At 37.1% G+C, this 25,444-nt stretch overlaps 1 long non-coding RNA gene across 1 annotated transcript in view; it reads right to left on the bottom strand.

Moving 5' to 3' along the window:
- Positions 1-25,444, bottom strand: part of LOC136840625 (uncharacterized) — a 72,366-nt gene that overhangs the window by 44,443 nt on the left and 2,479 nt on the right. Inside the window, exon 2 of the long non-coding RNA XR_010853670.1 lies at positions 21,860-22,454. This is a non-coding gene — a long non-coding RNA (uncharacterized lncRNA). The remainder of the gene's footprint in view (positions 1-21,859; positions 22,455-25,444) is intronic.

The following is a 25,444-nucleotide window of genomic DNA, read 5'->3' as shown; positions in this document are numbered from 1 at the left end:
ATCAGGCCGAGTACTAATGTCGAAGACGATTACATGGCGAGTCGCTCTTTCCCAGTCAAAATAACGGACGATTCAATTCCTGTCAAAATCGTTGAATAATTGCAAATAATCCAGGGCAGTTTAGTTCCACGCCAAATTTGAAGCCGTTACTAAATTAAAATCTTATCCAATCTACAAACTGAAGCATGAACCTTTTATTTGAAAAACTGGTTATAGCTTGCATCATGAAAGGCACCAAGACATTTTTACCTATCAACTGCACGGCATAAAATATAGTAGCGATTTCTTTCATAAGACATACTTCAGGAATCGTTTGATACAAAATGTCGCCAGTAGATGATCCCACCCTCCATTCATGTCAATTAAACTTCCTCTCGTTGATCTGTATCCGGATTTTCATCACAAAGAAATAATTAGGGAAGCAAAATTAAATTACATTTTTATAGAACATTCATTGAGCATTGGTTTACAAAATTGAAAGGAACACATATCTGCAACTTTTCTCAAGTTTGCACCCACTGAAAGAATTGAGTACAAAAATGACCTAATTATCAAAACCTCGATGAGGTGGTTGTTAAATTCCCGTGATGTTAGTAAGTTACAAAACCCAAATCAGAGAATCCAAAGAATGTATTTTTCTCTTCTTGAACGAAATTCAGTTAGCTGTCCTTTCTTTCCATTGTAGCAGCGTTCGTAATAATGAGCTCTGTTCAACAATTTCTTTCCACTCTTCAGTTATTCCTAGGTGTATTCACTCTTGCTCCATAGGGAGAGACAGATACTCTGGGGTTATTACGTACAATGAAAACTCTCTTCCGTAGCTTCTTAAACCACGTTCTGCCTCTCTTTTTTACGACCACAACGCACTCAACAGCTGAGGCCTCCTTGATTTAATACCATGGAGAAAAAAGAAAGCTTTAAAACACGAGAACCCATTAGGAGCAACAAAAGAGAGCAACGCTCTCAGACGTTAACACGAATACGAAGCGTCGCCACGTCATGGAGTGAAATATTTATTAAGTTTGCCCAACGCTCACTCAGCACCGTAATCGTTAATTCCTTGCTGGTATTTGTCCATTATGGAGTTATGGCAACGACGAAAGACAATATATCATTGTCTAGATCCCTTTCGTCTTCGAAGTTTTGCTTTTCCCACAGGGAGCCAAAGTCGGAAGTTTTGCTTTTCACACAGGGAGCCAAAGTCGGTAAGTCATGAATCAAACACGTATCCTTATCAATGCAGTATAAAAGAAAATTTCACTTTTAGGATAAGATCGCTGGAGGCGTTAGTGATCAGCTTATAAAAAATACAAAAGGGGAAAACGAAATCTTAGCAGTCTAGGAAACTTCAATTGGTCTATATTTTACGATTTATATGTTAAAAAAATAAAAAATGCCAGATGAAAATTGAAAATGAAAAGGAAAATCGTTAGCAGCAGCAGTTCAACATGATGGCGGTGGGCGACTGAAACGCTGGAACTCAAACAAAGCTTGACGGGAAACGTGTTACTGGATAGCCTAAAGAAAATGCGTTGTGTAACCAAGCATTTATTTTCTGCTCATGTCTTTTCTGTAGAGAGAGTTATTTTTATTTGCAATGAAGGTCCCTTTTGGTTGCCATAAAAACAAGTAGATAATGCGACGAAGTTTCTTCGGCGCAATCGAGTTTTCTGTACAACTTATAATGTTGTATGAAATTCTCAGCCACGGCCCATGGAGCTCTCAGCCGGCCGTGGGGGCCTGTGTTGTTGCGGTGCCAGACACACGGGCTAACTTTAACTTTAAATAAAATAAAAACTACTGAGGCTAGAGGGTTGCAATTTGATGTGTTGATAATTTTAGCGTGGATAATCAACATACCAATTTGCAGCCTTCTAGCCTCAGTAGTTTTTAATATCTGAGGGCGGACAGAAAAAGTGCGGACGGACACAAAAAGCCATCTTTATAGTTTTCTTTTAGAGAAGCTCGGTTGGAACTGCTAAGGAGAGTCGCTGTATTTTTGTCTCCGTATTAGCCCTTTTCAGCTGTTCTTTGAAGCGATTCGTGAGTTATTTTGGGATCCATTAACGTGTAACTATGTACTGAATCAAGCAGTGTAGCTCTGTAAGAGTTTAGCAGATAGCAAGTGTTATTTTTGACCAAAAAGATACTGGCCAAATCCAGGGAAATCTCTGGCCGGCAATTGTTTTTGCCCTGAGGCGATTAGCCTCAGGGTGTACCGCCAGGTGGCTTACCGTCGCCCTTCACCCACCCCCCTCTATTACCCCACTCACGGTGAGTTTGGGGTCTCCAAGATGCCTTTTCATTCTACGCTAAGGAGAGTAAATTCGGTGGGTTTAGTGTTCCTAACTGTAAATAAACCTACACAGGATGATGTTGGGAAGCTGTTGTTTAATAGGATGCATGTTGAGTTGAAAACATTACTGTAGTACAGTATTTGAGAGATAGGATCATTATTAAATTCTGAACAGAAAATGTATTCCAGAAATTTGTGGATGACAACGATGGAAAGGTGATGTCATTCGGTGTGAATGATGCAATAAAAGTGAAAATAACAAATGAAAGTGTAGCGCATACCTATGTGTCAATACGTGATTGCCCCCCTGAGATGGATGATGAGGTCCTGATTAATATCTTGAATAAATACGGCGTCGTTGAAAGTATCAGGCACAATAGATATAACCACGGCCCCTTTCAGGGTACGCTCAGTGGAGTCCGTACGGCTAAGGTCAATATAAAGCGGAATACCCTTCGAAAGTGACAGTAAACGGATTTCAGATTCAGTTGTTATATAGCGGGCAACGCAGAACCTGCTTTAAATGTGGGTCTGAAGCTCATGAAGCAAGAAACTGTGAAACCGAGTATTTAGAAAGGACAAATGTTTTCAGCAGTGAAGATTTTCCAGATTTAGTAGCCGCAGGAAGGAAAGCAATAGCTGAAGACACGGAAGTGGAACATGAAGCAGAGAAAATGGAAGAAAATAACAGTGACGAAAACGAAAGGTTGCATGACATCACGTCAACAGTATCGCAGAAAGTAGCAGAAGAAACTAACAGTAACAAAACAGGTGCCGAGGATATCTTGTCAGCTGATTCACAAGAAGAGAGTGAAAAAACTACCGCAGTAAATACTAACGAAGAAAATGGTGAAATCCAAAGTAACTTCCAAGTAAAACATGATGAACGTGCAGGAGATAGAAAGGCAGAAATGAATGATATAGAAAGGAATGGGAATACAGAAACGGAAATGACACAAGAGGGAAATGTCAAGATTATGAACACCGAAGTAATTCCTCTGAGGATGACAGACAACAAATCTGAAAATGAATGTAGCATGTCGCCAAAAATGATGAACAACGACCTGTTGAAGGATAATGACCGTCCAAGGGGTACTGACACCGGGTTGCCAGCTGGGAGGAACCGAAGACAGCGATTTGCGGACCAAAATGATACACCTTTCAGAGCAAGAGATTCTCCAAGAGAGACGGAAAATGAGGGCAATGAAACGGTTTACAGTCCAAGCGATCAGGATGTGGATGCAGAAATGCTGGATGCTAGACTGGATGAAGCTTCTGCTTTGAACCCTCTTACGCATTATTCTCAATTAACATATATACTCGTATATACTACAAGGTTCTCTGGATGGTCTCGTCGTAGATGATAGTGAAAATGTTCATGTAAAGAGACATAAAACTGATTACAGCAGTGAGGAGGATAAAGATGGTGGCTCACACTTGGTTAAGCACGCAAAAATGGAAAGTCATTACAATGATGTCGCATAGATTGACCATAATGGAAGCCTTAACATTCACCATGGCTCTAGTTTTTGCTACAATTAATATATGTGGGTTGAACGATGTAAGTAAACAGATACAGGTAAAAATACTGGCAATGGAATATAAGTTGGATGTTTTATTTCTACAAGAACATAATGTTAGAGATAAATCGAGGATTAGGTATCTAGAAGATTACTTTGATATCATAATAAATGAACCTGATTGTTTCAAGGGAGGGACTTGTCTTTTGTTCAACAAAAGCTCAAATATCGAAATATTGTCAACAGAAAAAGACGAAGAAGGACATGTACTTTATGTAAGAGTAAAATACTTGGGAGAAGTGCTAACTTTGTTAAATGTTTACGCCCCGTCAGGGAATAACAGGAAAAGGGAAAGAGAGAATTTGTTTTATAATGACATATTATATTACCTGAGAAATAATATATCAAACCTCATCATGGCAGGAGACTTCAATTGTGTTGTGTCAGCTCGGGATGTAAGTACTGGTAAGGAGACGACCGTCTCGAAGGCTTTATGTAGTTTAGTGAAACAGCTGTCACTGAAAGATGCTTGGTTCTCCACCAATAATATGCCTTTGTACACATATTTCAGAAAAAAATATGCATCGAGGCTTGGTCGAATTTATGTTAAAAATTTGTATAATGATATATAGTTGTGTGAGAATATACCCTTGTCGATGACTGACCATAATATGGTAATGGCAAAGATAATTATAAATAATAAAGTAAAGACTGGTAAGGGGTATTGGATGCTCAATTGCACATTGTTAGAGATGGACGATTTTATGGAGAATTTTAAAATACTGTGGAATTATCTGAAGTCTCAAATTAGTGTGTTTGATAACATATTGATCTGGTGGGACGAGTTTGTAAAGTAAGATTAAAGCATTCTTTGTAAAGCTATCGAAACAAGCAGCTCAGGAGAAATACGGGACACTGAACTTTTTACAAAGCATTTTAAAAAGTGCAAGTGATAAAAACTCATGTAACGATGTAACCCTAGCTGGTATCAAAGAGATTAAAGGCAGAATAAAAGCAATAAAAGAAGATATATGTGAGGGAATAAAAGTTCGAATGAGAGTTGATGATAGATTAAAGGGTGAACAAATCTCACTTCATTTATTGGGTAAGGAAAAAGTAAGAGCCGTAAAGAAAGTCACGCGAGTGTTAAATACGGAGAGTGGAATACTCGATAATACACAGGCCATTATCCATTATGTTAAATCTTATTACGAAGCCCTCTTCTCTGAAGCAAATACAGACCCTAGATTCCAAGATTACTTCTTGCAATTTGTCGATAAAGATATTGGTGATGCGGAAAATGAAATGTTAAATAAGGAGGTTTCTGAGGTAGAAATATGGGAGACTTTTAGAGCAATGAATAAAGGTAAGACTCCTGGAGAAGATGGCCTAGCATTAGAGTTTTACTTGAAGGTGTGGCCGATCATAAAAAATGAGTTTACTATGGTAGCAAAATTTGTATTGACTGAAAACAAACTTGGTAAAAGGCAACGTAAAGGAGTAATAAAGCTCGTTCCGAAAAATACTGATGTAAATGAGCTAAAAAATTGGCGACCAATCTCGTTACTAAACATTGATTATAAATGTATCGCTAAACTATTGGCTAATCGTATGAAAGGTGTTTTATCTAGTATTATATCTAAAGAACAATTCTGCTCTGTGAAAGGTAGATCAATAATACACAGCAATACATTTATAAGAGATGTCATTTATTATGTTAACGAACATAATAAGAAAGGTGCTATTATTAGTTTAGATTGGAGTAAAGCTTTTGACAGGGTTTGTATAAAACTACTTCTGAGAATAATGACTAAGTTAGGGTTCTCTGAAGAATTTGTTAATAAGATTAAAATGTTGTACACTGACTGCAATAGTGCTCTTTGTATAAATGGTATTGTAAGTGACTATTTTAATGTAAAACGGTCAGTAAGACAAGGTTGTCCAATGTCTATGATTATGTATGTCATTTTCCAAGAACCATTATACAGAGCAATCAAGAAAAATCAAGCTATTACTTCAATAAAGTTACCGAATAGACTTCAAGCTACCATTGTTGGATATGCAGATGACAGCTCAGTTATTGTTGGCAATGATGAAAGTATTGTGGAGACAGATCGTGTCATCAAGAAATTTGAATTATTACAGGCGCTGAGCTGAATAGAAATAAAACTTGTATAATGGGTCTTGGAGCCTGGAAGAATAGAAATGTCTGGCCTTTAGCCTGGTTGGAATCTAAAAGTGAAGTTACTATTTTAGGCGTCTATTTTTGCAATGACTATGAAGATACTGTAAAAATAAATTGGGAAAATGTTATCAGTAAAATGAGTGTGAGAATTCGTCTACTATCTAACAGACTTTTGTCATTGTATCAAAAAGCCATCATCATTAATACTATGATTTTAAGTAAAGTGTGGTACATGAGTCATACTTTTCCATTATAAAAAAACTTGGCCAAAATGATAGAGAGAGAGGTGTTCAGGTACATCTGGAACGGAATGTACCAGCCGATCAAGCGTGAAACGTTGTACCTAGATAAAACAGAAGGTGGTATTGGTGTAATCAATGTATACTACAAAGCGGCTGCTATACTCGCAAGCACTTTTATGAATATAGTAACATTAGAAGTGTACGGATACCCCCTGACTTTGTATTACTGTAAAAATAAGATAGGTGATGTGTTGGTTGTTGAAGGGTGCTATTCTGGTTCAAATACGTTAACACCGTATTATCAGCAAATAACTGAAACAGTCTTGAAAAGCTGTAATTTAAGTGGATTCCCTAAAGTTAAAGCTAAACATGTGTATAGAGTCCTGAAACCTCCCCATAAACCTATTGTTGACAAGAAGTATCCCTTGTTTAACTGGTGTCATGTTTGGTCAAATCTGAACCTTAAATTTATTGATTCTTACAAAAAAGGACTCATGTACCGTTTCTTATATGAAACTTTGGCTACAAAAGAGAGACTCAAGATGTTGAATATCAAATCAGACGACTTATGTGATAAATGTGGAGAGATAGAGAACCATTTGCATGTGATGTATTTTTGTTCATTCATCAAGCCAGTCTGGAGTTGGTTTAAGGATCTTTTGGAAAAAATTGTTGATGTTAAATGTGACCAACCAATTAAAACCTTAATGTTAGACTTTCAACTGAGAACTAAAAAACAAAACAACACAATGTCCTTGCTAGTTATTGAATATGTTAACGCGGTTTGGGCAAGTAGAGACGATAACTTAAATGTAAATTGTAGAATAAATATTATTAGATGTAAACTTAAATTTTCCAAATACGTCTTATCAAGATGCTGTAAAATGAACACCTTTTTTACAGATGAATTTGTAAATACTTTGTAAATAGTGCATTTTGTAGAAATGTAAAGCTTATTTTAATACTGTTGTCTAATCAATAAAAGGAAAAAAAAAAAGTTTTCTTTTACAGAAAACTAAAATTACAAAAACAGGTATACTATATGGCCAGAGAGTAGTAGTGGTAGTTCCAATAACTGTGGTAGTGTACTGCTAAAGAGTGAAGTTAGTATCCAGCTCCGAGTCTCACGTTCATTTATTAACGAGAGAGAATTTTGTTACTGTGAAATATTTAAGGTGTGTGTGACCATTTTGAGTCAGTCAGTTTACTACATGATCATCTTTTTATCAGCTTTTACGTCTCCTTTTCACCAGTAGAAAGCATATCACGAAAGAAATAGGACTATGAAAACAAGTGCTTGCATTCAATGCGACATTCATATTCTCAGAACCTATTGATCGATAAATCTCGAAGTATATATGTAATTTTCTTTCTGGGTAACATTTCATCTCTCGTCTGATAACTCCTCTCTGTCCACCATCTGTTTCATTTGTTATCACATGTCCTTGCGGTTAAGGCGACCGCAGCGTGGTTTTAGCTTTCTAAAAAAGAAAACTATTGCGCCGGCTTCGTCCGTCCGTCCGCACTTTTTCTGTCCGCCTTCAGATCTTAAAAACTACTGAGGCTAGAGGGCTGCAAATTGATATGTTGATCATCCGCCCTCCAATCATCAAACATACCAAATTGCTGCCCTCTACCCTCAGTACTATTTTATTTTATTTAAGGTCAAAGTTAGCCATAATCGTGCTTATGGCAACGATAAAAGATAGGCCACCACAGGGCCGTGGTTTAAATTTCTTGGACCGCGGCTGTTACAGCATTATACCGCTGTAGCGGCTGTATAGAAAAGTCGTGTCTTCGGCGCATTTTTTATTTATTTATTTATTTTATTTATTTATTTTTTTTTGCGAATTATGCAATTGCATAAAGACAAAGTTACCCATCTTTAATTTATAATTCTTTCGATATATTTGACAAATGAAAGTCTCACGATAAAATTATTCTGTTATTTAGCGTACTAAACTGTAACGTAAGTTACACATCCTACAATATTTTTGAGCTTTATAATGAATTAGAATGTTGAAGCATAAACATATTTCTGTTATTTTTACCTAAAAGTACTCATTACTCGTATCATATGGAATACCTTAGAGAATTTCTTTGAAAATGTGCACTTAGGAATTTATTAACTCTGAACGTACTTGCGTGCATAGATAAAATGACTGAAAGGGGAAATCAATCGTGGAAATCAAGCAGACTCAAAATGTTAAGAGCTAATTCGACAACAATATAACCTTTCGGAAGAGCTTTGACTTAGTGTTTTGGATGAATTTAAGTTTGATTTTTTCCTACGCCATGACTTAAAAGCCATCCTATGAGTCAGTATTATGAAATAACGATGGTGGTAAATAAAGCCCTAGTACTATTTATAAATATTTTGTGACATCACTATATTTCTCACAGAGCTTGCAATATAGTCCTCCTGAAATTAGGTCGCGAGTGATTGCAATTTAGTCATCTGAACTTTGTTTCATGAGTTATTACTATTTCTTTAAAAAAAACTTATACTACAATGTCACCACAGAAAAGGAATTCCTATTTCTGAGACAACACAAATAAACAGCGAAAGCACTCCAGCCATTCTTCGTCCTTCTCATCAAAAATACAATCAGCTCACAACAACCACTTGACATGAAAGGCAGTGATTAGGAAGAAGGAAGAGGAAGGAGAAGAAGGAGATGAAGAAAGAGAGATGGTGGAGATGAGGCCAGAGGAAGTCTCATATCCATTATGACTTCGCCCACTGCTTCCCTAGCCAACTTTTTTTTTTCTTGTGTGATGCCCCGAGGAAATTTTTGCTCAAATTAACTGGACCATTTATGAGTTCTCAAAGTTCTGATGTTATCGCTTGCACTCGGACATCAATTTTTGGAAAGGAAACTCTCTCTCTCTCTCTCTCTCTCTCTCTCTCTCTCTCTCTCTCTCTCTCTCTCTCTCTCTCTCTCTCCTCTCTCTCTCTCTCTCTCTCTCAGTAAGACCATTCTTATAGATATTTGCCCTCCATAAACAATACTTACAACAATGAGAGCAACAACAGGAACACTCAGCGAATCACAGAACTGGTATCAGTGACTGTATGTATCTATATATTTTCGCAATAAGTACTGAATTTGGAATGTCATTCGTAATCAACCTTCTATGAAGAGTTCAACACAAGAACATCCCTGCCTCTTGTTATAAATGAGAACGTCTTCATGGCAACAAATCGACATCTCTGAACTAATTTTTCACAAAAGGTAATCACCTCAATCAGGTAACTAAATGAGCGCAGTTTTTAGAATTCATCAAATTCTATTCAGTCATTCCCGATACGCTGATTCAGAGAAGGGTGAAAGTTTGACAAAAAAAATTCCGTTCCTAACTTTGTTGGTGGCGCTGAAAACGGCATCCAGTAACACCAATAGCAATGATGATGTTAATTATAAAAACAAAAACTGGAAGTGATGTCCTCATTCTTATCTTATTTTAATCACTGCTGTTGTTTTTTACCCTCGACATAATTATATGCAATTTAGGCCGAAGGCCAAGGGCTGGGACCTATAAGGTCATTCAGCGATGGAGGGAAAACTGAGAGTAAAAAGTTTCAAAAGTGTAACAGAAGGAAAGCCTCGCAGTTGCACTATGAAACAATTGTTAGAAGAGAGTGGAAAGTAAGATGGAAGAAAGAATATGAATGGCGGTCCAGTAAAAGGAATGAAAGGGGCTGCAATTAGGGGCCGAAGGGACTCTGCAAAGAACCTTAAGTAATGTCTACAGTGCACCGCGCATGAGGTGCACTGACGGCACTAACCCCCCGCCCCCACCGCTGGCGACATAATTATAACTACCATGTGGAATCTTGCAGTGTTTTTCTATTGCACTTTTATTATCATCAATATTATAATTCAATATTGGCAACTGCGTTTTTTACAAGAGCTTTGGGAAATTTGACGTTTTCAAGTCATCAGGTCAAGAAATTATAAAATCGTAGACACTTCGATACTATTGTCTACGTAGTTAGAAAGTTTTAAAAAAAATGATTATGCACTCAATATGCATAATTACATACAATCCAAAATCATCTGTGGATTTTGGGGCATCTTCCCCAAAGTGGCAGATCACGGAACATAATTTCATTCCAATTTCCTAAGTGTTCCGGAGGAACGGTAAATACCGAAGCGACGCTGTTCTTTATATTCAGTTCATGGGATCTGGTCTTAGAATAGTGATAGGTGCTCTAGATGATTCAAGCTGAGTTCGAAGGGGGTTTCACTGATTTCAAATACAGGAGCATTGACCTCTGGAATAACTGGAATATTCTCTGCAATTGTGTAGCTGATTGACTGTTCATGGACAGTTAGACAGATATTTAGTATCACTACTATTATACTGCCATTTTTAACCACGTTTTCAATCTTTACTTCAAGAAAACTGAAAAAAATTTTAACACCAAATTATTTGACGCAAACAGTTACGGCAGCGAGCCATTTTCTTCATAAAGATTTCACATTTTTCATATATGGCTCGTAAAGTTTCTATGAAAAATGTTTGACCTAATAATATAATTACTAATTAAGTTACCGATACGTTCTCTGGTATTTTAAAATTTTATAATTGTCATTAATAATCGTGCAGACTGTTGAATTATAGTAGTGATGATAATAAAAATGTATTTTAACATAGATCTTTCACATTCACAATTGACGCCTAATCCCCTTTTCAATTTGTATTTCAATGTCTTACATTTTTAATAATGTACTGATTTGTTAATTTATGTTTTTCTAATAACTGGTCTCCTCTTTCTGTATTTCCCATTACCTTCTGTTACTTCTTTCGAATGTACACCATGTTCTTTGGAAAGCCTGATTTTTATGTCAATGGCCCCTGTGGGCTTGTTCGATATGAATAGGGTTCATCATCTGAATAATAATAATTATTATTATCAATGTTAATATCATTAGAAGTAGTAGTAGCAGCAGTAGATTAGTAGTATGATTATTAGTATCCATGGCAATCGTGAATTGGCACTCTATTCTTTGCTAGACCCCAAGGTAAAGAATATTAGAGCCCAGATATAAATGAATTAGAACTGATTAGAGAATATAACATTATGTGCAAGAGAGAGAGAGAGAGAGAGAGAGAGAGAGAGAGAGAGAGAGAGAGAGAGAGAGAGAGATAAATGGCACAGGAGCACGCAAGGCAAACGTTATATTACTCCCATAATAACTGAATTCCCTGAGGAAATGAGAAGGAACGTCATCAAGGAAGATTTAAAATGGGGGAACAGCAATGCATAGATTTGCAAGTTATTAATGCTGCGTTTAATCAAGAGTACCATGAGGTAAATGAGGCGATACTTCCTGGGAAAAGCTGGTGATAACGATACAGATTAAATGTAGGCAGGTGCAAATAATATTATCATTTAAGCACTAATAGTCAGACTCCCTGAGATGAAACGTATTTTTAAGTTTGGATTTCTGCTACAATCATCTGATTGTCTCGTGAATAAACAGATGTCCTAGCCATAATGCCTTGACTGATTTTAAATTTCTTATATATTCCTTTTCATTCACTGAGTCGAGAAAGGAAAGTCATCGGGTAGCAGGGACGGGTGCTGCTTGTTATCGTATGCAGACGTTGTGTGGTTATTTATCCTTTTACTCTCTTTCCGTGGTACATACAGATTTCGTAACTTGTGAAAGAATGTAAAACCCGAAGTGATATTGTATATGCCAATCAACTACGTTCGCCACGCCAATGAGATGATGAGGATATTAGGGATTGATGTAAAAAGGACCTTTAAAAAGTCAAGAAATTTTTAAAAAATTTCTCATGGGCTTCATTAAACTGACAATTTTAAATTATTATTGTATGAGAAGGTTTGCTTGTTAATGTTTTAATGGATATTACATTTAAGTCATTTAATATCATATCAAAGATTTTAATCTCTCAAATTGCACTCTATTCCTAATGATAAATATTTACACCTAATTTCGAGAATTACAATTACAATGATTGGAACATTCTCCTTGCATTCTGAAGTTTACTGTTATTGACGAGTAGACAGATTTATAGTTTTTATTCAAGGAAATAATCAACACACTGTACGAATGAAATGCTCTTAACTGAGCCGCTATTGGGTTGGTAGAGAGAGAGAGAGAGAGAGAGAGAGAGAGAGAGAGAGAGAGAGAGAGAGAGAGATAAACATATGCCAGACGCATGCATAGTAAACGTTACTCTTTTCTCCTAATAAAGTCAAGACAAAACAAGAAATACCATCAAGTGTGATTTCAAATGTGAAAAACCACAGCATAGATTTGCATGTGGTACCAAGAATGCAGGTGTAAATTTGTTTCAAGCATTGGTAGTAGGGCTCTTCAAAACATCATACATTTAAAATAGATTGAATTTCGTCAACAATGTTCCAACTACACACGAATGAATGGATACCCTAACTTTATTCTCTGGATCAATTACGGATTTTTAGATGTAAATTTTTTTTTTTTTTGTTTATTCGGTAAATAACTACCATGCGTCCTAGCAGTCAAAGTCTTCATCACTGATGGTCAACGTATTTTTTAAAGGTTTTGTCTTTTCATTTAAATAGCTGAACCATCTTGATAGTGGAGGGACAGAGCAATTAAAACAAAGCTAACGACAGGAAAAAAACAACAACGAAAAATATATTTCGTGTGAAAATAAAAATATTAGAAGGAATATAATTTTTTGACGCTGGTCACCGCTCTTGCATAGTGTCAGGTAATGTTTTCTGCAATTTGGCATTATATAATTGTCATTATATCTGTTTATACGTAAACGAAATGACGCATAACTAATTTTCTGCGTTTGCGCGCGCGCGTGTGTGTGTGTGTGTGTGTGTGTGTGTGTGTTTTAAGCTTCATTTCGTTGCAATGTAATATGATAAAATATAACCCAATGAAGAGTTGACCATCACTACTACAATATTATCACTCAGTCTGGTGTTATTACCACTATTTTCTTCTTCAATAATTAATAATGGGGAAATTATCAACCATAGGTAAGAGGAAAAAGAAAAAAAAAGAAAAATGAAAGACTGGAAATTCCAACGGCGTTCATTTATTCACCTGGAATGACGGTATGCATAACGGTTAATGATCAACGTCTCAATTAAAACTTTTCATGGAAATAGGTCTGGCTGTTAATCTCTTTTCACCGTTTATGAAGGAGCTGACTTAGCACATCTGAATAAAAGTTTCTCTCTCTCTCTCTCTCTCTCTCTCTCTCTCTCTCTCTCTCTCTCTCTCTCTCCAAAAGAAATGAAACCGAAAGGCTTCAGTCCTTCAGTAAATGAGGTTTGCATTCTGGACGAAGTGCCTATGGGGCAGGAATGACCGAAGACAACATGATTACTCGAAGCACAAGATTTTTCGTTAATTTGCAAATAGGAAACACGTCAGACTTTGTTCTCCTCTAAACCTGCTAATATGAACAACATAAGATTCTGTTCCACTTTAAACCTGCTAATAGCGACCACATCTAATCTGTTCTCCTTTAAACCGGCTAATAGGGACTACATCAGATTCAGTTCACCTTTCAACCTACTAATAGGGACGACATCAGATTCTGTTCTCCTTTAAACCTCCTAATAGGGACCACATCTGATTTGTTCTCCAATAAACCTGCTAATAGGGATCACATCAGATTCTGTTCTCCTTTAAACCTGCTAACAAGGACCACATCAGATTCTGTTCTCCTTTAAACCTGCTAATACAAACCACATCAGATTTTGTTCCCCTTTAAATCTGCTAATAGCGACCACATCTGATTTGCTCTTCTTTAAACCTGCTAATAATGACCACATCAGATTCAGTTCTCCTTTAAACCTGCTTATAGGGACCACATCAGATTCTGTTCTCCTTTAAACCTCCTAATAGGGACCACATGTGATTTGTTCTCCTTTAAACCTGCTAATAGGAACCACATAAGATTCCGTTCTCCTTTAAACCTGCTAATAGCAACCACATCTGATTTGTTCTCCTTTAAACCTGCTAATAGGGACCACATCAGATTCTGTTCTTCTTTAAACTTCCTAATAGGGACCACATCGATTCTGTTCTTTAAACCTGCTGATAGGAACCACATAAGATTCTGTTCCCCTTTAAACCTGCTAATAGCAACCACATTTGATTTGTTCTCCTTTAAACCTGCTAACAGCAACCACATCTGATTTGTTCTCCTTTAAACCTGCTAATAGAGACCACATCAGATTCTGTTCTCCTTTAAACCTGATAATAGGGACCACATCAGATTGTGTTCTCCTTTAAACCTCCTAATACAAACCACATCAGATTCTGTTCTCCTTTAAACCTCCTAATAGGAAACACATCTGATTTGTTCTCCTATAAACCTGCTAATAGGGACCACATCAGATTCTGTTCTCCTTTAAACCTGATAATAAGGACCACACCAGATTCTCTTCTCCTTTAAACCTGCTAATAGGGACCACATCTGATTTTTTTCTCCTTTAAACCTGCTATTAGGGACCACATTAGATTTTGTTCTCCTTTAAACCTTCTAATACGGATCACATCAGATTTTATTCTCTTTTAAACCTGCTAATAGGGACCATATCAGATTTTGTTCTCCTTTAAACCTGCTAATAAGGGCCACATCAGATTCTGTTCTCATTTAAAACACATAATAGGGACCGCATCAGATTCGGTTCTCCTTTAAACCTGCTAATAGGGACCACATCTGATTTTTTCTCCTTTAAACCTGCTAATAGGGACCACATCAGATTCTGTTCTCCTTTAAACCTGCTAATAGGGACCACATCAGATTCTGTTCTCCTCTAAGCCTGGTAATAGGGACCTTATCAGATTCTGTTCTCCTTTAAACCTGCTAATAGGGACCACATCAGATTATGTTCTCCTTTAAACCTGCTAATAGGGACCACATCAGATTCTGTTCTCCTTTAAACCTGCGAAAAGGGACCACATCTAATTTTTTTCTCCTTTAAACCTGCTAACAGGGACCATATCAGATTCTGTTCCCCTTTAAACCTGCTAATAGGGACCACATCAGATTCTGTTCTCCTCTCAACCTGCTAAAAGGGACCACATCTGATTTTTTCTCCTTTAAACCTGCTAATAGGGACCACATCAGATTCTGTTCTCCTTGAAACCTGATAATAGGGACCACACCAGATTCTCTCCTCCTTTAAACCTGCTAATAGGGACCACATCTGATTCTGTTCTCCTTTAAACCTCCTAATAGGGACCACATCTGATTCTTCTCCTTTAAACCTGCTAATGGGGACCACATCAGATTCTGTTCTCCTTTAAACCTGCTAATAGGACCACATCAGATTTTGTTTTCTTTTAAACCTTCCAATAGGGACCATATCAAATTTTGCTCTCCTTTAAACCTGCTAATAAGGACCACATCAGATTTTGTTCTCTTTTAAACCTTCCAGGAGGGACCATATTAGATTTTGTTCTCCTTTAAACCTGCTAATAGGACCACATCAGATTTTCCAAAACGTTACGTTAGGTGCAATTATTGAAGGAAAGATTAAGGAAAAAACATGTGGGAACAATATTTCGATGTCTGTCTCACTCATTTATTGTGATTGCAACATGCATCATATCGAAAAGAAGCTATCAGAACCGGTCACACACAAAACTTGATAATGTAGATAAACAGGACTTGACTATTGTTAAAAATAACTATAAATGACGCATGTAACAATTAATATTTACTAATACTAACACTGCAACAAATAATATATACTAACAAACAAAATAATACTAATGAACAATCCAATGATTCCATTTCTGGAGACAAATACCACGAACATAAAGGCACCCTCAGGAATACAAAGGCTAATCATGTAACGTAAGCCGTGATAAAAGGCCTGGAAACGAATGAATAGTAACTGTGCTTGTTTGAAAATATAATTACACACAATTTAAATAAATGTTCGTGGATCTACTGCAAAATTAATTTTAAATGATAATGAATATAATTACTGCAAAATGAAAATTTTAAATGATACTGATTGTTGATACCATAAATTATTAAAAGCATTATTATTAACGACGTTATTGCTACAAATTAAGGCAGCACCATATAAATGACCTTCACTTTGCCCCATCATAAAATACATTCTGAAGCAAATTAATAATTAAAATATATGCTGATCTGAGAATATCTTATATACCACATATCATAAAAAAGTTGTACAGATTTTCATCGAGCAATATTCACCACCATATCCTGTTGACAATCATTAAACATTACTTTATCGTCTATATATGTGGGGGAAATTCTCTTGAAGTAGTTTCTGCCAATATCGAAAAGTTTTTACCGTCAAAAGGACGTTTTACCGAAAAATGTTCAAACTTATCTTTTACAAACTCACTTTGGCACTTGGCACATCCAACGCAGCATTAAATTGCCGGAGCTGATTTGCAACTGATTTGGCATGAGATTTTTCTCATTTTGTGCATAGCCTAGTTACAATATGCAGTATATTCTGTTAGCTAACTTTCACAATTTTCGTTCATTTTGGGACACAAACAGTATAACTTTAAAATCAACAAGAGTCAGCCGAAAAATCATTTCCCTAAAAGGTTACTAAATGTGAATAATTTGACTGTTGTCATAAAAAAAGTCTGAGTTTGACAGCCAGGACAAGGTCATGAAACCATGTCGAGGGATCAGGTTATCATTTGGGTAATACAATAAGTTCCTTAGAATTTGGTTAAATATAAATGAAATATAAAAACAAGCCAGATTAACGTAAACCAGTTATTTCGTCCATAATCTGACGAACTGGCGAAATTTTGTTGGAAAATCTGACAACGCAGACAGCTGAAATTTTGATATGTTACAGAGTATCAAAAACTGAGACATTTTGAATGAAAAAAAAAAGGGGGGCGGACACCAATTCGTCACAACGGACGATTTAGTTAACGAAATAAAACCTTGAGACCTCTAAGAAGCCTAACAACAGTGGATAATTCTTATATTAATTATAATAATAGGCGGATATTTAAATAAATTATATCGGATGTTGTAAAATTTTCACCTTTCATGCAAATCATGGCTTCAAACCTGGAACCATGTATTTAGTGACGTACAGAAATTACTATCAGTTTCTGATTATTCCAGAAAACAAACCCTATTCACTTTGCCATCTACCAACTAATTTTTTGCTGATTCATTTTAGAGAACATATAATGATTTAACGAATCATAGTAAGAAATCTGCCAGTAAATGATAGTGCAAAAAAAATATTTAATACTGTGATTTCAACATAGTAATTTTGTGATTTAGACAAATGGATCGAGGTCACTAATATGAGTCATATGATGAGATCAGTAAAAAATAAGCAGCATCAATGAGAAAAAAGGCTAATAATAATAATAATAATAATAATAATAATAATAATAATAATAATAATAATAATAATAATAACACGGAGGGAGACCCTTACTAAGTACGGCAATGCTGAAGATAATTGTTCAGCGGCGAATACAAATTTATATTTTCAAACTTTACATACTGCTACTTTAAGAAAAATAAGAAGAAAAAACTGAAAATTCAAATAAAAAAGCTGAATGCTGCTGCAGTAATAACTACTCTTCATAACAGTTACCGTTTCATTATAAAAATTATGCGAGAGCCAGAAAACAGAGTGAATTTTATATTTGATTTTCTTAGTTTTTTGCGTATTCTTTTCTCTGCATTCCGTGAATTTCTTAGGCTACGTGTTGCCGTAATATTCACCTCTAAAATGGTACTTTCGTAGTGTATGGAGAAATCAAGTATTCCTATTTTACCAAGATTTACATGAGAAATAAGAATCACAATAAAAAAAGTCGAGATTTTGTTTCATTTCGCGAAGACATGATCACGACTAAACGAAACTGACATCGGAGATTAAGCTGGCTTTACCCGGCACGGTTCTTGCTCCAGTGCCATGGAAAGCGTTCTTTGTTTTGCACTGATATTTCAGTTGGTTGATACCACTTGTTTGAGTCTCTGGATGGCGACGGGTAGAAAAGAACGTTTTCCGTGAAAAATTCGGGAAATAGTTTAAGGGGCATGAATGTAGTGGTTGAAGTTTTCCTGCCAAAGACTTTAGATTGATTTGGTGCCCGCGATTCCATGCGTTCCATGTGGGAGCCTTTCTTGTAATATACTGATATTCACATTTCTGGTGGATAGTGATGCATATGTGTCTCATGTGTCTCAAGAGTGAGTAGCCTCTGGGATGCTTTGTGGCGCAACATGCCGTACACATACTATACCTCACACCATCGTTAAATATTGCAGAGGAGATGCATCTCCTTCCCATGACCATCAGGAGACCTATAGAAGTGTCAAATACTAACAGATATGAGAAGATGCCTACCACAAAATAAAAGGCACCCCTACGGCATCGAAGGCATCTGCCAGGCAATATAGCGATCTATCACTGCAATTTCAAGACAGTTTGGAGAGTGGAGAGTGGAGAGTAGGGGTGGGGGGTTCAGCTATGAGAAAACGAACTTTATAATGGTGCATATTTTGTCTGGAATGGAAGTGTCTTCCAACAAATGCACACATATACCACCTTGTCCATCCACTAAATACAAGAATGCTTCAGGAGCAAGAGTTCGGGTTGGCTTAAGTCAAACCTGATCTCCAACAAATAAATAATGTAGCGTAAAACACTATTTGTGATCATGTCCTGAATATATGAAATGGAATTATGACTTATTGCAGTTTTATTACCTTATTTCTGTAGACGTTTCATAGTAAAAGGAAACTAAAACATGAGTGTGCCCATACCCTGCAGAAGTAACAGTCATGAAAAGAATATTGGGCAACTCAACTGATTCATACCATACAGTATAATATATAGTAATCAAATTCATATATTGAAAAACATTTTACTCAGCTAAGAAGAGGAGAAGAGGAGGATAAATAAGATTTCAACAATCCTTTGTTTCATAAAAATCTCATAATAGCATGATTCACTAAAACGGTGAAGACATCCACAATATTTTCACTTACTCCACCGTGGATGTGTTCACCAATCCTCTGTTTTCTGTCACTCAGATCCGGGTTAACAACTCATACTAGAAGTTCCAATAATTCAAATCGAATTCATTTAAAATTTTATGATGACAGGGGCAACTGGAAACCCTTATCTTTCTAAGATCTACTATAAATCGGAAAAAGCGAACGATTAAAACTCGGTGTTTAATCCTGAAGCGACAGATCTGCCTCTGGCAGAATGGATGGTGGGGGAAGAATCCCCAATCTTTTTGGTAAAAGACAGGAAATAATTGCCAGGCCGAACAATTAGTGGATTACTGCTGATACGAAAAGAATATGTCACACGTGAAGGCCTGGTAGATGTTACAATGCACATGAGTGCTATTTTTTTGTCTTTAGTCTACTGAATAAATGGCGAAAAAAATACACATTTAAGGGACGCAAGGAGCCGCAAGGAAAACACTGCAGCAGAGTGAAACAGGCTCTAAAGAAAGAGCGAGAAGGGTGGGGCCACTTTCTTAACTGTTATAATCTATTTTAATGAGAAACTGTAAGAAGAAGAAAAATCCCAAACAGGAAACAACACTGAAAGCACCGACGGATTAATCCCACGTAAAGCTTCAGCAATTTGGAGGAGGAAAGGAACCTCATCCATGAAAAACAAACTTTTCGAAAAACTTACTCTATCGGATTTTCTAGGCAGCATTGAAGCCCAAAGCCACTCATGGCGGACTCAAAATATCTTTCATATGCTTCTAAGATGTGATTTTCTGAAGAATGTTAGTACCATGCTAAAACCCCAATAGATGGTGTAACTGCACTATCAATAATCATTGTAGCATTTAACTTACTTATGACTTTTTGAAGCCGCGTATCCTAATTAATATGTTGCTCATCAAAATAATAATAATTAATAATTAGTGACTGTTTGTTTAATTTGTAAGTTTGCTTAATGAACAAAGATGGGAGTGAAATACCTCATACTATAGAACCGTGATTTTGCTCTTAGAACTTTTATTATACGTCCTGCAGCAGCTTCCGAAAATCAAAGGCCTTTGACTGCCAATTTCTATGATATAAATAAAAAGGCTAAAACTTTTGGCAATTAAACTGACATGTGAAACCAAAAATGGATCTATGTAAAATAAGAGCACAAAATGTGGGCCTTTGGAAAATATGACTATGAATAAAGTCTAAAAATCACTGTCTCTGCAAAATGACGAGTTTTGAAAAAAAAAAAAAATGGGAAAATAATCAAGTCAACGGTACCCCTACCAATTTTCTTCAGTCTGATAAAAATACTGTTTACGCTCACTTGAAGAACTGGACATGGTAAAATCATATATACTTAATTCATAACTACCAAAGGAGTTGCCAACCTAAATGCAAAAATACAAAACTTAAGAGCTAGAGGTTAATCAGTGAAATATTTATCAAAGTTTCTGGGATCTATGGAAAGTATTATAAAATTCTGGCATTTATGCCGACTTCAGACCTTGAAAATTATCAGCAAAAATAACAGGTCACCGCAAAGTTAACTACCTACCAAGTTCCACTAAAATTGAGAGAAACAGGGGACAATGTAGAATAATATTAATCAACCCCCCCGTCATAAATAAAGCCTTACGCGACAGATAAATAGTAATGATATAAACAAAATTTCAAATCAATCTCTTCTAGCAATTATGCAGCGCAATCATGAACTATCACAAATTTTTTCAAGTCTTAAATTTTAATAAATAATTTGTCTAAAAATTGCCAAGAGAAATATTGGAATCTTGAAGTTTACAAGAGCAAATTATTTATAACCGTCTAAGGGGATGAATTGCCTCACCCCTTAAAAGGTGCCGTTTCACTCAAAAGTACTTGTATTGTGCATCCTAAAAAATCATTCTGTAACTATACTACTTTCTGAAAATTAGATGGAAAATTCTGAAAATTTATATTTTGAATTTCATTGCCACTTGCAAAACAGGGTATGGTAAAAAATATCTGGGTTTTATAATCAACTACCCCTAAGATACATTGACACGTGTAATCAATTAAAAAAAAAGATAAAATACTGGCTGTTCGGAAGATCTGTAACCTTGAAAGATATACCATGATCAAAATTTTTTTTTCCAAACTATCACCAACCGTAGCAACATATGTCTGCCAAGTTTCTTCAAAATCGGAAAAAAAGGAAATAATCGAATCTGAACTGGCCTGCTACCTGGGATAATGGGCAAGGGTACAAAATGAGACTGGAATTGTTCTTAACCACCACCTACACGTGCACCAAACTTCACCAAAGGAGGTAGAGATAAAACATTGAAAAATAAAATTTTAGTCTTTAAACTGATCTGTGATATTCCACTCAAGGACAAGATAAAACTGTTTTAGAGACACAATCACTAACCCTACATGTACCAATTTGTCACCGGCAAATATAGGACTAGGTAAAAAATGTATTGGAAAAATTACTCACCTTTACAGGTACCAACCTATCAACTTTCACCAAAACATGGTAAAACAAAATTCACTGACCATTATGCAAAATGTCATAAAAAATAATGAATACTGAAACTGACATCAAAGATTATAAAAACTGAGGTAAATCACTTACCAAATTGAATATTATTTGCAGCAGGAATTCCATGAAACATAACACAACTTCGAGCTTGACGTAAACGCGATCGACGGTAGTAACTATACACTCCCCCCTAAACACTCCCTTATAAAACTTTGAAAAACGCGAAACTGCACTTGCTAGTCAAATAATGTTTTCTATTATGCAAAAACTTGCTTAAATAATGGTCTTCTGTCCTCGGAAACTTGTGAGTGTGTACTTTCGTAATATCTGTCTTGCATTAATAATTTTTTTTCTAAATTATCTTTTGGATTCTAATATGGATTGCACAGTATTCATAAAAGCCTTCTCAGTTTCATGTAATTCTCTAACGAATAAAGATTCGCGATACGATCTCCATTTTTATATGTTATGGTGAGTTTGGCTGATTTAGCAAATCACGACAAATCAAACAATATGCCAAAGTAATAAATGTCCTAAAGTTTATCACTGAGAAACATCTTCCCGAAGTAAGCAACATCCCATGCTGAACACACTGTCTTGAAGTTAAATAATTATTTACGCTGAAGTTCTCCTCCATCTTTAATGTCTCTCCTGCTATGATAAACTTGTGGCTGACAGCGGCTATGATCTGAAAAGAAAAAAATATTAAGTCTGATGCGTAATCTGAATACAAAACGGGAGCTTTTGTCCTTTTTTTTAAATCAGCACGTACTGAGACCGTGATTTAACAATATACTTCGATAATCATTGCCACTTTGGCCTAAAAAATTGTTTCTCAAAAATAATCTATCATGATTTTTACCTGGCCAGCATCAACAAAAGAGGTTCCAGAGTCACCTGACATAAAGCAGAAGTGACTGTACCCCAGGTATTACTGTGCTTGACTGTCCATTTTAAGCAGGTATTACTGTGGTGACTGTCTTTTATCCAAGCATTAGTGTGCTGACTGTCCATTTTATCCAGACACTACCGTGGTGACTGTCCCACTTAACCCCACTAAACCTAAATACACCCCCTGCTAAAACTAAACATACCCCCTGCTAAACCTAAACACATCCCCACTAAACCTAAACACATACCCCCTGCTAAACCTAAGCACACCCCCTACTAAACCTAAACACATCCCCACTAAACCTAAACACATACCCCCTGCTAAACCTAAAAACACCCCCTGCTAAACCTAAACACATCCCCACTAAACCTAAACACATACCCCCTGCTAAACCTAAACACAACCCCTGCTAAGCTTAAATACACCCCCTGCTAAACCTAAACACATCCCCACTAGCCTATACCTAAACACACACCGCCACTATACCTAAAAACACCCCTACTAATCCTAAACACATCCCCACTAAACCTAAACACACACCCCAACTAAACCTAAACGCAGAATTATTAATCACAGGAAAGAAAAGTACTGCAATAATATATTTCTATGGTATGACTACATGAAATGAGGTATGATAAACCCGTAGAGTTTCCTTCTCACATAAGTTATAAAGGTAAAGGGGGGTCCAGATCGGTCAAGCGGTTACCACATAAATTACAAAGGGAAGGGGGAAGGGGGTATGGGTTTGAAACCTACCCTGTTATCTAAGTTAGGTCAGATGATGGCCATGTGCCAAATTTTGCTTAGATCAGTCAAGCGGTTACCACATAAGTTACAAAGGGAAGGGGGAAGGGGGATGGGAAAGGGAAAGGGGGAGAGGGTACAAGTTTGAAAACTACCCTATTATCTAAGTTGCGCCAAATGATGGCCATGTGCCAAATTTTGCCAAGATTGGTTAAGTGGTTACCACATAATTTACAAAGGGATGGGGGATGGGGGATGAAGAAGGGGAAGGGGAAGGGGGTACAGGTTTGAAACCTACCCCGATATCTAATGTGGGTCAGATGAGGGACACGTGCCAAATTTTGTCTAGCTCAGTCACGCGGTTATCACTTAAGTTACAAAGGGAAGGGGGAAGGGGGATGGGGAAGGGGAAGGGGGTACAGGTTTGAAACCTACCCTATTAACTAAGTTGGGTCAAATGATGGCGATGTGCCAAATTTTGTCTAGATCAGTCAAGTGGTTACCACATAATTTACAAAGGGAAGGGGAAGGGGAAGGGGAATGGGGAAGGGGAAGGGGAAGGGGAAGGGGAAGGGGAAGGTGGTATGGGTTTGAAACCTACTTCATTATCTAAGTTATGTCAAATGATGGCCACGTGACAAATTTTGTCTGGATCAGTCAAGTAGTTACTACATAAGTTACAATGGGAAGGGGGAAGGGGATAGGGAAAGGGAAGAGGAAGGGGGAATGGGTTTGAAACCTACCCCATTATGTAGGTTAAGTCACATGATGGGCATGTGCCAAATTTTGTCTAGATCGGCCAAGGAGTTACCACATAAGTTACAAAGGGATGGGTGAAGGGGGATGGGGATGGGGATGGGGATGGGGATGGGGATGGGGAAGGGGAAGGGGAAGAGGATACGGGTTTGAAAACTACCCTATTATGTAAGTCAGGCCAAATGATGTCAACGAGCCAAATTTTTTCTAGATCGGTCAAGCGGTCACTATATTAGTTACAAAGGGAAGGGGAATAGGGAAGGGGAAGAGGAAGGGGGTGCGGGGTTGAAACCTACCCTATTATCAAAGTTGGGTCAAATGATGATTATGTGCAAAATTTTGTCCAGATCGGTTAAGTGGTTACCACATACGTTACAAACGGAAGGGGGAAGTGGGATGAGGAAGGGGAAGGGGAAGGGGGTATGGGTTTGAAACCCACCCTATTATCTAAGTTGGGTCAAATGATGATCATGTGCAAAATTTTGTCTATACCAGTCAAGTGGGTACCACAAGTTACAAAGGGAAGGGGGAAGGGGATGCAGAAAGGGGTATGGGTTTGAAACCTGTCATAATATCTGAGTTAGGTCAAATGATAGCCACGTGCCAAATTTTGTTTAGATCAGTCAAGCAGTTACCACATAAGTTACAAAGGGAACGGGGTTACCACATAACTTACAAAAGGAAGAGGGAAGGAGGATGAGGGAAAGGGAAGGGGTACAGGTTGGAAGCCTACGTTACTATCTAAGTTGGGTCAAATGATGGCAATGTGCAAAAATTTTATTGACATAGATGAAGCGGTTACCGCATAAGTAACAAAGGGAAAGGGGAAGGGGGTACAGGTTTGAAACCTGCCCTATTATCAAAGTTGGGCCAATTAATGGCCCATGGCAAATATTGTCTTGATTGGTAAAGCTGTTACCACATAAGTAACAAAGGGAAGGGGGAAGGGGGAAGGTGAAGGGGGAAGGTGTATGGGGAAGGGCGTGGGGTATGGGTTGAAACCTGCCCTATTATCTGAGTTGGGTCACAAAGGGAAGGAGATGGGGGAAGGGGAAGAGGAAGGGGGTTAATGGGTTTGAAACCTTCCCTATTATCTAAGCTGGGTCAAATGATGGCCATGTGTCAAATTTTGTCTGCATCGGTCGAGCGGTTACCACTTAAGTTATAAAGGGAAGGGGGAAGGGGGATGGGGAAGGGGAAGGGGTCTGAGGGTAGGGTTTTGAAACCTACCCTATTATCTAATTTGGGTCAAATGATATCCACGCGCCAAATTTTCTCTAGATCGG

This window comes from Macrobrachium rosenbergii, chromosome 8 (assembly GCF_040412425.1).
Source record: "Macrobrachium rosenbergii isolate ZJJX-2024 chromosome 8, ASM4041242v1, whole genome shotgun sequence".
Lineage (NCBI taxonomy): Eukaryota > Metazoa > Arthropoda > Malacostraca > Decapoda > Palaemonidae > Macrobrachium > Macrobrachium rosenbergii.
Note: the sequence above shows the minus strand (reverse complement) of the source record. Positions and strands in the feature narration are given on the sequence as shown.